The sequence below is a fragment of the Phyllostomus hastatus genome, unplaced genomic scaffold (genome assembly GCF_019186645.2).
Source record: "Phyllostomus hastatus isolate PE091 unplaced genomic scaffold, TTU_PhHast_1.1 phas_contig_113, whole genome shotgun sequence".
Classification (NCBI taxonomy): domain Eukaryota; kingdom Metazoa; phylum Chordata; class Mammalia; order Chiroptera; family Phyllostomidae; genus Phyllostomus; species Phyllostomus hastatus.
Window position 1 is genome coordinate 17524884 of NW_025333530.1, and position 17563 is coordinate 17542446.

A 17563-nucleotide genomic window follows, 5' to 3' on the forward strand; every position below is an offset into this window, starting at 1 on the left:
TAGTTCACATGAAAAGTAGAGCAAATGCAGCATTTCAGTGAATCAATGCTACACAAGTGTTCAAACTGAAGGCATTACTGTAGAAACAACATACATTCCTTTGTACTGAAACAGGTATATGTAGTAATGTTAGGTACTATTACAAAATGTTGAAGTAACAGTGTGTTCTCCAAATATGTAACATTTCACAGAGAATTACTAGTGTTGAAGCAGTTCATCACTGTTCATTCTTTGAGAAATGCAGTTTTTACCCAAAATTCATACTTGTTCTTACAAGTTAGTTCACATGAAAAGTAGAGCAAATGCAGCATTTCAGTGAATCAATGCTACACAAGTGTTCAAACTGAACGCATTACTGTAGAAACAACATACATTCCTTTGTACTGAAACAGGTACATGTAGTAATGTTAGGTACTATTACAAAGTGTTGAAGTAACAGTGTGTTCTCCAAATATGTAACATTTCACAGAGAAATAGGAGTGTTGAAGCAGTTCATCACTGTTCATTCTTTTAGAAATACATTTTTAGCCAAAATTCATACCTGTTGTTAAGAGTTATTTCACATGAAAAGTAGAGCAAATGCAGCATTTCAGTGAATCAATGCTACACAAGTGTTGAAACAGAAGGCATTAGTGTAGAAACAACATACATTCCTTTGTACTGAAAGAGATACATGTAGTAATGTTAGGTACTATTACAAAATGTTGAAGTAACAGTGTGTTCTCCAAATATGTAACATTTCACAGAGAATTAGTAGTGTTGAAGCAGTTCATCACTGTTCATTCTTTGAGAAATGCAGCTTTTTACCCAAAATTCATACTTGTTCTTACCAGTTAGTTCCCATGAAAAGTAGAGCAAAATGCAGCATTTCAGTGAATCACTGCTACACAAGTGTTCAAACTGAAGGCATTACTGTAGAAACAACATACATTCCTTTGTACTGAAACAGGTACATGTAGTAATGTTAGGTACTATTACAAAATGTTGAAGTAACAGTGTGTTCTCCAAATATGTAACATTTCACAGAGAATTAGTAGTGTTGAAGCAGTTCATCACTGTTCATTCTTTGAGAAATGCAGTTTTTACCCAAAATTCATACTTGTTCTTAAGAGTTAGTTCACATGAAAAGTAGAGCAAATGCAGCATTTCAGTGAATCAATGCTACACAAGTGTTCAAACTGAAGGCATTAGTGTAGAAACAACATACATTCCTTTGTACTGAAAGAGGTACATGTAGTAATGTTAGGTACTATTACAAAATGTTGAAGTAACAGTGTGTTCTCCAAATATGTAACATTTCACAGAGAATTAGTAGTGTTGAAGCAGTTCATCACTGTTCATTCTTTGAGAAATGCAGTTTTTACCCAAAATTCATACTTGTTCTTACAAGTTAGTTCACATGAAAAGTAGAGCAAATGCAGCATTTCAGTGAATCAATGCTACACAAGTGTTCAAACTGAAGGCATTACTGTAGAAACAATATACATTCCTTTGTACTGAAACAGGTACATGTAGTAATGTTAGGTACTATTACAAAATGTTGAAGTAACAGTGTGTTCTCCAAATATGTAACATTTCACAGAGAATTAGTAGTGTTGAAGCAGTTCATCACTGTTCATTCTTTGAGAAATGCAGTTTTTACTCAAAATTCATACTTGTTCTTATAAGTTAGTTCACATGAAAAGTAGAGCAAATGCAGCATTTCAGTGAATCACTGCTACACAAGTGTTCAAACTGAAGGCATTACTGTAGAAACAACATACATTCCTTTGTACTGAAAGAGGTACATGTAGTAATGTTAGGTACTATTACAAAATGTTGAAGTAACAGTGTGTTCTCCAAATATGTAACATTTCACAGAGAATTAGTAGTGTTGAAGCAGTTCATCACTGTTCATTCTTTGAGAAATGCAGTTTTTACTCAAAATTCATACTTGTTCTTACCAGTTAGTTCACATGAAAAGTAGAGCAAATGCAGCATTTCAGTGAATCAATGCTACACAAGTGTTCAAACTGAAGGCATTACTGTAGAAACAACATACATTCCTTTGTACTGAAACAGGTACATGTAGTAATGTTAGGTACTATTACAAAATGTTTGAAGTAACAGTGTGTTCTCCAAATATGTAACATTTCACAGAGAATTAGTAGTGTTGAAGCAGTTCATCACTGTTCATTCTTTGAGAAATGCAGTTTTTACCCAAAATTCATACTTGTTCTTACCAGTTAGTTCACATGAAAAGTAGAGCAAATGCAGCATTTCAGTGAATCAATGCTACACAAGTGTTCAAACTGAAGGCATTACTGTAGAAACAACATACATTCCTTTGTACTGAAACAGGTACATGTAGTAATGTTAGGTACTATTACAAAATGTTGAAGTAACAGTGTGTTCTCCAAATATGTAACATTTCACAGAGAATTACTAGTGTTGAAGCAGTTCATCACTGTTCATTCTTTGAGAAATGCAGCTTTTTACCCAAAATTCATACTTGTTCTTACCAGTTAGTTCACATGAAAAGTAGAGCAAATGCAGCATTTCAGTGAATCAATGCTACACAAGTGTTGAAACTGAAGGCATTACTGTAGAAACAACATACATTCCTTTGTACTGAAACAGGTACATGTAGTAATGTTAGGTACTATTACAAAATGTTGAAGTAACAGTGTGTTCTCCAAATATGTAACATTTCACAGAGAATTACTAGTGTTTTAGCAGTTCATCACTGTTCATTCTTTGAGAAATGCACTTTTTACCCAAAATTCATACTTGTTCTAACCACTTAGTTCACATGAAAAGTAGAGCAAATGCAGCATTTCAGTGAATCAATGCTACACAAGTGTTCAAACTGAACGCATTACTGTAGAAACAACATACATTCGTTTGTACTGAAACAGGTACATGTAGTAATGTTAGGTACTATTACAAAATGTTGAAGTAACAGTGTGTTCTCCAAATATGTAACATTTCACAGAGAATTACTAGTGTTTAAGCAGTTCATCACTGTTCATTCTTTGAGAAATGCAGTTTTTACCCAAAAATTCATACTTGTTCTTACAAGTTAGTTTACATGAAAAGTAGAGCAAATGCAGCATTTCAGTGAATCAATGCTACACAAGTGTGCAAACTGAACGCATTACTGTGGAAACAAGATACATTCCTTTGTACTGAAACAGGTACATGTAGTAATGTTAGGTACTATTACAAAATGTTGAAGTAACAGTGTGTTCTCCAAATATGTAACATTTCACAGAGAATTAGTAGTGTTGAAGCAGTTCATCACTGTTCATTCTTTGAGAAATGCAGTTTTTACTCAGAAATTCATACTTGTTCTTACCAGTTAGTTCACATGAAAAGTAGAGCAAATGCAGCATTTCAGTGAATCAATGCTACACAAGTGTTCAAACTGAACGCATTACTGTAGAAACAAGATACATTCCTTTGTACTGAAACAGGTACATGTAGTAATGTTAGGTACTATTACAAAATGTTGAAGTAACAGTGTGTTCTCCAAATATGTAACATTTCACAGAGAATTAGTAGTGTTGAAGCAGTTCATCACTGTTCATTCTTTGAGAAATGCAGTTTTTACCCAAAATTCATACTTGTTCTTACAAGTTAGTTCACATGAAAAGTAGAGCAAATGCAGCATTTCAGTGAATCAATGCTACACAAGTGTTCAAACTGAACGCATTACTGTAGAAACAAGATACATTCCTTTGTACTGAAACAGGTACATGTAGTAATGTTAGGTACTATTACAAAATGTTGAAGTAACAGTGTGTTCTCCAAATATGTAACATTTCACAGAGAAATTAGTAGTGTTGAAGCAGTTCATCACTGTTCATTCTTTGAGAAATGCAGCTTTTTACCCAAAATTCATACTTGTTGTTAAGAGTTAGTTCACATGAAAAGTAGAGCAAATGCAGCATTTCAGTGAATCAAAGCTACACAAGTGTTCAAACTGAAGGCATTACTGTAGAAACAACATACATTCCTTTGTACTGAAACAGGTATATGTAGTAATGTTTGGTACTATTACAAAATGTTGAAGTAACAGTGTGTTCTCCAAATATGTAACATTTCACAGAGAATTAGTACTGTTGAAGCAGTTCATCACTGTTCATTCTTTGAGAAATGCAGCTTTTTACCCAAAATTCATACTTGTTCTTACGAGTTAGTTCATATGAAAAGTAGAGCAAATGCAGCATTTCAGTGAATCAATGCTACACAAGTGTTCAAACTGAACGCATTAGTGTAGAAACAACATACATTCCTTTGTACTGAAAGAGGTACATGTAGTAATGTTAGGTACTATTACAAAATGTTGAAGTAACAGTGTGTTCTCCAAATATGTAACATTTCACAGAGAAATAGTAGTGTTGAAGCAGTTAATCACTGTTCATTCTTTGAGAAATGCATTTTTTAGCCAAAATTCATACTTGTTGTTAAGAGTTATTTCACATGAAAAGTAGAGCAAATGCAGCATTTCAGTGAATCAATGCTACACAAGTGTTGAAACAGAAGGCAATAGTGTAGAAACAACATACATTCCTTTGTACTGAAAGAGATACATCTAGTAATGTTAGGTACTATTACAAAATGTTGAAGTAACAGTGTGTTCTCCAAATATGTAACATTTCACAGAGAAATAGTGTTGAAGCAGTTCATCAATGTTCATTCTTTGAGAAATGCAGCTTTTACCCAAAATTCATCCTTGTTCTTACCAGTTAGTTCAAATGAAAAGTAGAGCAAATGCAGCATTTCAGTGAATCACTGCTACACAAGTGTTCAAACTGAAGGCATTACTGTAGAAACAACATACATTCCTTTGTACTGAAACAGGTACATGTAGTAATGTTAGGTACTATTACAAAATGTTGAAGTAACAGTGTGTTCTCCAAATATGTAACATTTCACAGAGAATTACTAGTGTTTGAAGCAGTTCATCACTGTTCATTCTTTGAGAAATGCAGTTTTTACCCAAAATTCATACTTGTTCTAACCAGTTAGTTCACATGAAAAGTAGAGCAAATGCAGCATTTCAGTGAATCAATGCTACACAAGTGTTCAAACTGAAGGCATTACTGTAGAAACAACATACATTCCTTTGTACTGAAACAGGTACATGTAGTAATGTTAGGTACTATTACAAAATGTTGAAGTAACAGTGTGTTCTCCAAATATGTAACATTTCACAGAGAATTACTAGTGTTTGAAGCAGTTCATCACTGTTCATTCTTTGAGAAATGCAGTTTTTACCCAAAATTCATACTTGTTCTTACAAGTTAGTTTACATGAAAAGTAGAGCAAATGCAGCATTTCAGTGAATCAATGCTACACAAGTGTGCAAACTGAACGCATTACTGTAGAAACAAGATACATTCCTTTGTACTGAAACAGGTACATGTAGTAATGTTAGGTACTATTACAAAATGTTGAAGTAACAGTGTGTTCTCCAAATATGTAACATTTCACAGAGAATTAGTAGTGTTGAAGCAGTTCATCACTGTTCATTCTTTGAGAAATGCAGTTTTTACTCAGAATTCATACTTGTTCTTACCAGTTAGTTCACATGAAAAGTAGAGCAAATGCAGCATTTCAGTGAATCAATGCTACACAAGTGTTCAAACTGAACGCATTACTGTGGAAACAAGATACATTCCTTTGTACTGAAACAGGTACATGTAGTAATGTTAGGTACTATTACAAAATGTTGAAGTAACAGTGTGTTCTCCAAATATGTAACATTTCACAGAGAATTAGTAGTGTTGAAGCAGTTCATCACTGTTCATTCTTTGAGAAATGCAGTTTTTACCCAAAATTCATACTTGTTCTTACAAGTTAGTTCACATGAAAAGTAGAGCAAATGCAGCATTTCAGTGAATCAATGCTACACAAGTGTTCAAACTGAACGCATTACTGTAGAAACAAGATACATTCCTTTGTACTGAAACAGGTACATGTAGTAATGTTAGGTACTATTACAAAATGTTGAAGTAACAGTGTGTTCTCCAAATATGTAACATTTCACAGAGAAATTAGTAGTGTTGAAGCAGTTCATCACTGTTCATTCTTTGAGAAATGCAGCTTTTACCCAAAATTCATACTTGTTGTTAAGAGTTAGTTCACATGAAAAGTAGAGCAAATGCAGCATTTCAGTGAATCAAAGCTACACAAGTGTTCAAACTGAAGGCATTACTGTAGAAACAACATACATTCCTTTGTACTGAAACAGGTATATGTAGTAATGTTTGGTACTATTACAAAATGTTGAAGTAACAGTGTGTTCTCCAAATATGTAACATTTCACAGAGAATTAGTACTGTTGAAGCAGTTCATCACTGTTCATTCTTTGAGAAATGCAGCTTTTACCCAAAATTCATACTTGTTCTTACGAGTTAGTTCATATGAAAAGTAGAGCAAATGCAGCATTTCAGTGAATCAATGCTACACAAGTGTTCAAACTGAACGCATTAGTGTAGAAACAACATACATTCCTTTGTACTGAAAGAGGTACATGTAGTAATGTTAGGTACTATTACAAAATGTTGAAGTAACAGTGTGTTCTCCAAATATGTAACATTTCACAGAGAAATAGTAGTGTTGAAGCAGTTAATCACTGTTCATTCTTTGAGAAATGCATTTTTTAGCCAAAATTCATACTTGTTGTTAAGAGTTATTTCACATGAAAAGTAGAGCAAATGCAGCATTTCAGTGAATCAATGCTACACAAGTGTTGAAACAGAAGGCAATAGTGTAGAAACAACATACATTCCTTTGTACTGAAAGAGATACATCTAGTAATGTTAGGTACTATTACAAAATGTTGAAGTAACAGTGTGTTCTCCAAATATGTAACATTTCACAGAGAAATAGTGTTGAAGCAGTTCATCAATGTTCATTCTTTGAGAAATGCAGCTTTTACCCAAAATTCATCCTTGTTCTTACCAGTTAGTTCAAATGAAAAGTAGAGCAAATGCAGCATTTCAGTGAATCACTGCTACACAAGTGTTCAAACTGAAGGCATTACTGTAGAAACAACATACATTCCTTTGTACTGAAACAGGTACATGTAGTAATGTTAGGTACTATTACAAAATGTTGAAGTAACAGTGTGTTCTCCAAATATGTAACATTTCACAGAGAATTACTAGTGTTTTAGCAGTTCATCACTGTTCATTCTTTGAGAAATGCACTTTTTACCCAAAATTCATACTTGTTCTAACCAGTTAGTTCACATGAAAAGTAGAGCAAATGCAGCATTTCAGTGAATCAATGCTACACAAGTGTTCAAACTGAACGCATTACTGTAGAAACAACATACATTCGTTTGTACTGAAACAGGTACATGTAGTAATGTTAGGTACTATTACAAAATGTTGAAGTAACAGTGTGTTCTCCAAATATGTAACATTTCACAGAGAATTACTAGTGTTTAAGCAGTTCATCACTGTTCATTCTTTTGAGAAATGCAGTTTTTACCCAAAATTCATACTTGTTCTTACAAGTTAGTTTACATGAAAAGTAGAGCAAATGCAGCATTTCAGTGAATCAATGCTACACAAGTGTGCAAACTGAACGCATTACTGTGGAAACAAGATACATTCCTTTGTACTGAAACAGGTACATGTAGTAATGTTAGGTACTATTACAAAATGTTGAAGTAACAGTGTGTTCTCCAAATATGTAACATTTCACAGAGAATTAGTAGTGTTGAAGCAGTTCATCACTGTTCATTCTTTGAGAAATGCAGTTTTTACTCAGAATTCATACTTGTTCTTACCAGTTAGTTCACATGAAAAGTAGAGCAAATGCAGCATTTCAGTGAATCAATGTTACACAAGTGTTCAAACTGAAGGCATTAGTGTCGAAACAACATACATTCATTTGTACTGAAACAGGTATATGTAGTAATGTTAGGTACTATTACAAAATGTTGAAGTAACAGTGTTTTCTCCAAATATGTAACATTTCACAGAAAATTACTAGTGTTGAAGCAGTTCATCACTGTTCATTCTTTGAGAAATGCAGCTTTTTACCCAAAATTCATACTTGTTCTTACCAGTTAGTTCCCATGAAAAGTAGAGCAAATGCAGCATTTCAGTGAATCAATGCTACACAAGTGTTCAAACTGAAGGCATTACTGTAGAAACAACATACATTCCTTTGTACTGAAACAGGTACATGTAGTAATGTTAGGTACTATTACCAAAATGTTGAAGTAACAGTGTGTTCTCCAAATATGTAACATTTCACAGAAAATTACTAGTGTTGAAGCAGTTCATCACTGTTCATTCTTTTGAGAAATGCAGCTTTTACCCAAAATTCATACTTGTTCTTAAGAGTTAGTTCCCATGAAAAGTAGAGCAAATGCAGCATTTCAGTGAATCAATGCTACACAAGTGTTGAAACTGAAGGCATTACTGTAGAAACAACATACATTCCTTTGTACTGAAAGAGGTACATGTAGTAATGTTAGGTACTATTACAAAATGTTGAAGTAACAGTGTGTTCTCCAAATATGTAACATTTCACAGAGAATTAGTAGTGTTGAAGCAGTTCATCACTGTTCATTCTTTGAGAAATGCAGCTTTTTACCCAAAATTCATACTTGTTGTTAAGAGTTAGTTCACATGAAAAGTAGAGCAAATGCAGCATTTCAGTGAATCAAAGCTACACAAGTGTTCAAACTGAAGGCATTACTGTAGAAACAACATACATTCCTTTGTACTGAAACAGGTACATGTAGTAATGTTTGGTACTATTACAAAATGTTGAAGTAACAGTGTGTTCTCCAAATATGTAACATTTCACAGAGAATTAGTAGTGTTGAAGCAGTTCATCAATGTTCATTCTTTGAGAAATGCAGCTTTTTACCCAAAATTCATCCTTGTTCTTACCAGTTAGTTCAAATGAAAAGTAGAGCAAATGCAGCATTTCAGTGAATCACTGCTACACAAGTGTTCAAACTGAAGGCATTACTGTAGAAACAACATACATTCCTTTGTACTGAAACAGGTACATGTAGTAATGTTAGGTACTATTACAAAATGTTGAAGTAACAGTGTGTTCTCCAAATATGTAACATTTCACAGAGAATTAGTAGTGTTGAAAGCAGTTCATCACTGTTCATTCTTTGAGAAATGCAGCTTTTTACCCAAAATTCATACTTGTTCTAACCACTTGGTTCACATGAAAAGTAGAGCAAATGCAGCATTTCAGTGAATCACTGCTACACAAGTGTTCAAACTGAACGCATTACTGTAGAAACAACATACATTCCTTTGTACTGAAACAGGTACATGTAGTAATGTTAGGTACTATTACAAAATGTTGAAGTAACAGTGTGTTCTCCAAATATGTAACATTTCACAGAGAATTAGTAGTGTTTGAAGCAGTTCATCACTGTTCATTCTTTGAGAAATGCAGTTTTTACCCAAAATTCATACTTGTTCTTACAAGTTAGTTTACATGAAAAGTAGAGCAAATGCAGCATTTCAGTGAATCAATGCTACACAAGTGTTCAAACTGAACGCATTACTGTAGAAACAACATACATTCCTTTGTACTGAAACAGGTACATGTAGTAATGTTAGGTACTATTACAAAATGTTGAAGTAACAGTGTGTTCTCCAAATATGTAACATTTCACAGAGAATTAGTACTGTTGAAGCAGTTCATCACTGTTCATTCTTTGAGAAATGCAGTTTTTACCCAAAATTCATACTTGTTCTTACAAGTTAGTTCATATGAAAAGTAGAGCAAATGCAGCATTTCAGTGAATCAATGCTACACAAGTGTTCAAACTGAACGCATTAGTGTAGAAACAACATACATTCCTTTGTACTGAAAGAGGTACATGTAGTAATGTTAGGTACTATTACAAAATGTTGAAGTAACAGTGTGTTCTCCAAATATGTAACATTTCACAGAGAAATAGTAGTGTTGAAGCAGTTAATCACTGTTCATTCTTTGAGAAATGCATTTTTTAGCCAAAATTCATACTTGTTGTTAAGAGTTATTTCACATGAAAAGTAGAGCAAATGCAGCATTTCAGTGAATCAATGCTACACAAGTGTTGAAACAGAAGGCAATAGTGTAGAAACAACATACATTCCTTTGTACTGAAAGAGATACATCTAGTAATGTTAGGTACTATTACAAAATGTTGAAGTAACAGTGTGTTCTCCAAATATGTAACATTTCACAGAGAAATAGTGTTGAAGCAGTTCATCAATGTTCATTCTTTGAGAAATGCAGCTTTTACCCAAAATTCATCCTTGTTCTTACCAGTTAGTTCAAATGAAAAGTAGAGCAAATGCAGCATTTCAGTGAATCACTGCTACACAAGTGTTCAAACTGAAGGCATTACTGTAGAAACAACATACATTCCTTTGTACTGAAACAGGTACATGTAGTAATGTTAGGTACTATTACAAAATGTTGAAGTAACAGTGTGTTCTCCAAATATGTAACATTTCACAGAGAATTACTAGTGTTAAAGCAGTTCATCACTGTTCATTCTTTGAGAAATGCAGTTTTTACCCAAAATTCATACTTGTTGTTAAGAGTTAGTTCACATGAAAAGTAGAGCAAATGCAGCATTTCAGTGAATCAATGCTACACAAGTGTTCAAAACTGAAGGCATTACTGTAGAAACAACATAGATTCCTTTGTACTGAAACAGGTACATGTAGTAATGTTAGGTACTATTACAAAATGTTTAAGTAACAGTGTGTTCTCCAAATATGTAACATTTCACAGAGAATTGGTAGTGTTGAAGCAGTTCATCACTGTCCATTCTTTGAGAAATGCAGTTTTTACTCAGAATTCATACTTGTTCTTATCAGTTAGTTCACATGAAAAGTAGAGCAAATGCAGCATTTCAGTGAATCACTGCTACACAAGTGTTCAAACTGAAGGCATTACTGTGGAAACAACATACATTCCTTTGTACTGAAACAGGTATATGTAGTAATGTTAGGTACTATTACAAAATGTTGAAGTAACAGTGTGTTCTCCAAATATGTAACATTTCACAGAGAATTACTAGTGTTGAAGCAGTTCATCACTGTTCATTCTTTGAGAAATGCAGCTTTTACCCAAAATTCATACTTGTTCTTACCAGTTAGTTCACATGAAAAGTAGAGCAAATGCAGCATTTCAGTGAATCAATGCTACACAAGTGTTGAAACTGAAGGCATTACTGTAGAAACAAAATACATTCCTTTGTACTGAAACAGGTACATGTAGTAATGTTAGGTACTATTACAAAATGTTGAAGTAACAGTGTGTTCTCCAAATATGTAACATTTCACAGAGAATTACTAGTGTTTTAGCAGTTCATCACTGTTCATTCTTTGAGAAATGCACTTTTTACCCAAAATTCATACTTGTTCTAACCACTTAGTTCACATGAAAAGTAGAGCAAATGCAGCATTTCAGTGAATCAATGCTACACAAGTGTTCAAACTGAACGCATTACTGTAGAAACAACATACATTCGTTTGTACTGAAACAGGTACATGTAGTAATGTTAGGTACTATTACAAAATGTTGAAGTAACAGTGTGTTCTCCAAATATGTAACATTTCACAGAGAATTACTAGTGTTTAAGCAGTTCATCACTGTTCATTCTTTGAGAAATGCAGTTTTTACCCAAAATTCATACTTGTTCTTACAAGTTAGTTTACATGAAAAGTAGAGCAAATGCAGCATTTCAGTGAATCAATGCTACACAAGTGTTCAAACTGAACGCATTACTGTGGAAACAAGATACATTCCTTTGTACTGAAACAGGTACATGTAGTAATGTTAGGTACTATTACAAAATGTTGAAGTAACAGTGTGTTCTCCAAATATGTAACATTTCACAGAGAATTAGTAGTGTTGAAGCAGTTCATCACTGTTCATTCTTTGAGAAATGCAGTTTTTACTCAGAATTCATACTTGTTCTTACCAGTTAGTTCACATGAAAAGTAGAGCAAATGCAGCATTTCAGTGAATCAATGCTACACAAGTGTTGAAACTGAAGGCATTAGTGTAGAAACAACAACATTCCTTTGTACTGAAAGAGATACATGTAGTAATGTTAGGTACTATTACAAAATGTTGAAGTAACAGTGTGTTCTCCAAATATGTAACATTTCACAGAGAAATAGTGTTGAAGCAGTTCATCACTGTTCATTCTTTGAGAAATGCAGTTTTTACTCAGAATTCATACTTGTTCTTACCAGTTAGTTCACATGAAAAGTAGAGCAAATGCAGCATTTCAGTGAATCAATGTTACACAAGTGTTCAAACTGAAGGCATTAGTGTCGAAACAACATACATTCATTTGTACTGAAACAGGTATATGTAGTAATGTTAGGTACTATTACCAAATGTTGAAGTAACAGTGTTTTCTCCAAATATGTAACATTTCACAGAAAATTACTAGTGTTGAAGCAGTTCATCACTGTTCATTCTTTGAGAAATGCAGCTTTTACCCAAAATTCATACTTGTTCTTACCAGTTAGTTCCCATGAAAAGTAGAGCAAATGCAGCATTTCAGTGAATCAATGCTACACAAGTGTTCAAACTGAAGGCATTACTGTAGAAACAAGATACATTCCTTTGTACTGAAACAGGTACATGTAGTAATGTTAGGTACTATTACCAAATGTTGAAGTAACAGTGTGTTCTCCAAATATGTAACATTTCACAGAAAATTACTAGTGTTGAAGCAGTTCATCACTGTTCATTCTTTGAGAAATGCAGCTTTTACCCAAAATTCATACTTGTTCTTAAGAGTTAGTTCCCATGAAAAGTAGAGCAAATGCAGCATTTCAGTGAATCAATGCTACACAAGTGTTGAAACTGAAGGCATTACTGTAGAAACAACATACATTCCTTTGTACTGAAAGAGGTACATGTAGTAATGTTAGGTACTATTACAAAATGTTGAAGTAACAGTGTGTTCTCCAAATATGTAACATTTCACAGAGAATTAGTAGTGTTTGAAGCAGTTCATCACTGTTCATTCTTTGAGAAATGCAGCTTTTACCCAAAATTCATACTTGTTGTTAAGAGTTAGTTCACATGAAAAGTAGAGCAAATGCAGCATTTCAGTGAATCAAAGCTACACAAGTGTTCAAACTGAAGACATTACTGTAGAAACAACATACATTCCTTTGTACTGAAACAGGTATATGTAGTAATGTTTGGTACTATTACAAAATGTTGAAGTAACAGTGTGTTCTCCAAATATGTAACATTTCACAGAGAATTAGTACTGTTGAAGCAGTTCATCACTGTTCATTCTTTGAGAAATGCAGCTTTTACCCAAAATTCATACTTGTTCTTACGAGTTAGTTCATATGAAAAGTAGAGCAAATGCAGCATTTCAGTGAATCAATGCTACACAAGTGTTCAAACTGAACGCATTAGTGTAGAAACAACATACATTCCTTTGTACTGAAAGAGGTACATGTAGTAATGTTAGGTACTATTACAAAATGTTGAAGTAACAGTGTGTTCTCCAAATATGTAACATTTCACAGAGAATTACTAGTGTTAAAGCAGTTCATCACTGTTCATTCTTTGAGAAATGCACTTTTTACCCAAAATTCATACTTGTTCTAACCACTTAGTTCACATGAAAAGTAGAGCAAATGCAGCATTTCAGTGAATCAATGCTACACAAGTGTTCAAACTGAACGCATTACTGTAGAAACAACATACATTCGTTTGTACTGAAACAGGTACATGTAGTAATGTTAGGTACTATTACAAAATGTTGAAGTAACAGTGTGTTCTCCAAATATGTAACATTTCACAGAGAATTACTAGTGTTTAAGCAGTTCATCACTGTTCATTCTTTGAGAAATGCAGTTTTTACCCAAAATTCATACTTGTTCTTACAAGTTAGTTTACATGAAAAGTAGAGCAAATGCAGCATTTCAGTGAATCAATGCTACACAAGTGTGCAAACTGAACGCATTACTGTGGAAACAAGATACATTCCTTTGTACTGAAACAGGTACATGTAGTAATGTTAGGTACTATTACAAAATGTTGAAGTAACAGTGTGTTCTCCAAATATGTAACATTTCACAGAGAATTAGTAGTGTTGAAGCAGTTCATCACTGTTCATTCTTTGAGAAATGCAGTTTTTACTCAGAATTTATACTTGTTCTTACCAGTTAGTTCACATGAAAAGTAGAGCAAATGCAGCATTTCAGTGAATCAATGTTACACAAGTGTTCAAACTGAAGGCATTAGTGTCGAAACAACATACATTCATTTGTACTGAAACAGGTATATGTAGTAATGTTAGGTACTATTACAAAATGTTGAAGTAACAGTGTTTTCTCCAAATATGTAACATTTCACAGAAAATTACTAGTGTTGAAGCAGTTCATCACTGTTCATTCTTTGAGCAAATGCAGCTTTTTACCCAAAATTCATACTTGTTCTTACCAGTTAGTTCCCATGAAAAGTAGAGCAAATGCAGCATTTCAGTGAATCAATGCTACACAAGTGTTCAAACTGAAGGCATTACTGTAGAAACAACATACATTCCTTTGTACTGAAACAGGTACATGTAGTAATGTTAGGTACTATTACCAAATGTTGAAGTAACAGTGTGTTCTCCAAATATGTAACATTTCACAGAAAATTACTAGTGTTGAAGCAGTTCATCACTGTTCATTCTTTGAGAAATGCAGCTTTTTACCCAAAATTCATACTTGTTCTTAAGAGTTAGTTCCCATGAAAAGTAGAGCAAATGCAGCATTTCAGTGAATCAATGCTACACAAGTGTTCAAACTGAAGGCATTACTGTAGAAACAACATACATTCCTTTGTACTGAAACAGGTACATGTAGTAATGTTAGGTACTATTACAAAATGTTGAAGTAACAGTGTGTTCTCCAAATATGTAACATTTCACAGAGAATTACTAGTGTTGAAGCAGTTCATCACTGTTCATTCTTTGAGAAATGCAGCTTTTACCCAAAATTCATACTTGTTCTTACCAGTTAGTTCACATGAAAAGTAGAGCAAATGCAGCATTTCAGTGAATCAATGCTACACAAGTGTTGAAACTGAAGGCATTACTGTAGAAACAACATACATTCCTTTGTACTGAAACAGGTACATGTAGTAATGTTAGGTACTATTACAAAATGTTGAAGTAACAGTGTGTTCTCCAAATATGTAACATTTCACAGAGAATTACTAGTGTTTTAGCAGTTCATCACTGTTCATTCTTTGAGAAATGCACTTTTTACCCAAAATTCATACTTGTTCTAACCACTTAGTTCACATGAAAAGTAGAGCAAATGCAGCATTTCAGTGAATCAATGCTACACAAGTGTTCAAACTGAACGCATTACTGTAGAAACAACATACATTCGTTTGTACTGAAACAGGTACATGTAGTAATGTTAGGTACTATTACAAAATGTTGAAGTAACAGTGTGTTCTCCAAATATGTAACATTTCACAGAGAATTACTAGTGTTTAAGCAGTTCATCACTGTTCATTCTTTGAGAAATGCAGTTTTTACCCAAAATTCATACTTGTTCTTACAAGTTAGTTTACATGAAAAGTAGAGCAAATGCAGCATTTCAGTGAATCAATGCTACACAAGTGTGCAAACTGAACGCATTACTGTGGAAACAAGATACATTCCTTTGTACTGAAACAGGTACATGTAGTAATGTTAGGTACTATTACAAAATGTTGAAGTAACAGTGTGTTCTCCAAATATGTAACATTTCACAGAGAATTAGTAGTGTTGAAGCAGTTCATCACTGTTCATTCTTTGAGAAATGCAGTTTTTACTCAGAATTTATACTTGTTCTTACCAGTTAGTTCACATGAAAAGTAGAGCAAATGCAGCATTTCAGTGAATCAATGTTACACAAGTGTTCAAACTGAAGGCATTAGTGTCGAAACAACATACATTCATTTGTACTGAAACAGGTATATGTAGTAATGTTAGGTACTATTACAAAATGTTGAAGTAACAGTGTTTTCTCCAAATATGTAACATTTCACAGAAAATTACTAGTGTTGAAGCAGTTCATCACTGTTCATTCTTTGAGCAATGCAGCTTTTACCCAAAATTCATACTTGTTCTTACCAGTTAGTTCCCATGAAAAGTAGAGCAAATGCAGCATTTCAGTGAATCAATGCTACACAAGTGTTCAAACTGAAGGCATTACTGTAGAAACAACATACATTCCTTTGTACTGAAACAGGTACATGTAGTAATGTTAGGTACTATTACCAAATGTTGAAGTAACAGTGTGTTCTCCAAATATGTAACATTTCACAGAAAATTACTAGTGTTGAAGCAGTTCATCACTGTTCATTCTTTGAGAAATGCAGCTTTTACCCAAAATTCATACTTGTTCTTAAGAGTTAGTTCCCATGAAAAGTAGAGCAAATGCAGCATTTCAGTGAATCAATGCTACACAAGTGTTCAAACTGAAGGCATTACTGTAGAAACAACATACATTCCTTTGTACTGAAAGAGATACATCTAGTAATGTTAGGTACTATTACAAAATGTTGAAGTAACAGTGTGTTCTCCAAATATGTAACATTTCACAGAGAAATAGTGTTGAAGCAGTTCATCAATGTTCATTCTTTGAGAAATGCAGCTTTTACCCAAAATTCATCCTTGTTCTTACCAGTTAGTTCAAATGAAAAGTAGAGCAAATGCAGCATTTCAGTGAATCACTGCTACACAAGTGTTCAAACTGAAGGCATTACTGTAGAAACAACATACATTCCTTTGTACTGAAACAGGTACATGTAGTAATGTTAGGTACTATTACAAAATGTTGAAGTAACAGTGTGTTCTCCAAATATGTAACATTTCACAGAGAATTACTAGTGTTAAAGCAGTTCATCACTGTTCATTCTTTGAGAAATGCAGTTTTTACCCAAAATTCATACTTGTTGTTAAGAGTTAGTTCACATGAAAAGTAGAGCAAATGCAGCATTTCAGTGAATCAATGCTACACAAGTGTTCAAAATGAAGGCATTACTGTAGAAACAACATAGATTCCTTTGTACTGAAACAGGTACATGTAGTAATGTTAGGTACTATTACAAAATGTTTAAGTAACAGTGTGTTCTCCAAATATGTAACATTTCACAGAGAATTGGTAGTGTTGAAGCAGTTCATCACTGTCCATTCTTTGAGAAATGCAGTTTTTACTCAGAATTCATACTTGTTCTTATCAGTTAGTTCACATGAAAAGTAGAGCAAATGCAGCATTTCAGTGAATCACTGCTACACAAGTGTTCAAACTGAAGGCATTACTGTGGAAACAACATACATTCCTTTGTACTGAAACAGGTATATGTAGTAATGTTAGGTACTATTACAAAATGTTGAAGTAACAGTGTGTTCTCCAAATATGTAACATTTCACAGAGAATTACTAGTGTTGAAGCAGTTCATCACTGTTCATTCTTTGAGAAATGCAGCTTTTACCCAAAATTCATACTTGTTCTTACCAGTTAGTTCACATGAAAAGTAGAGCAAATGCAGCATTTCAGTG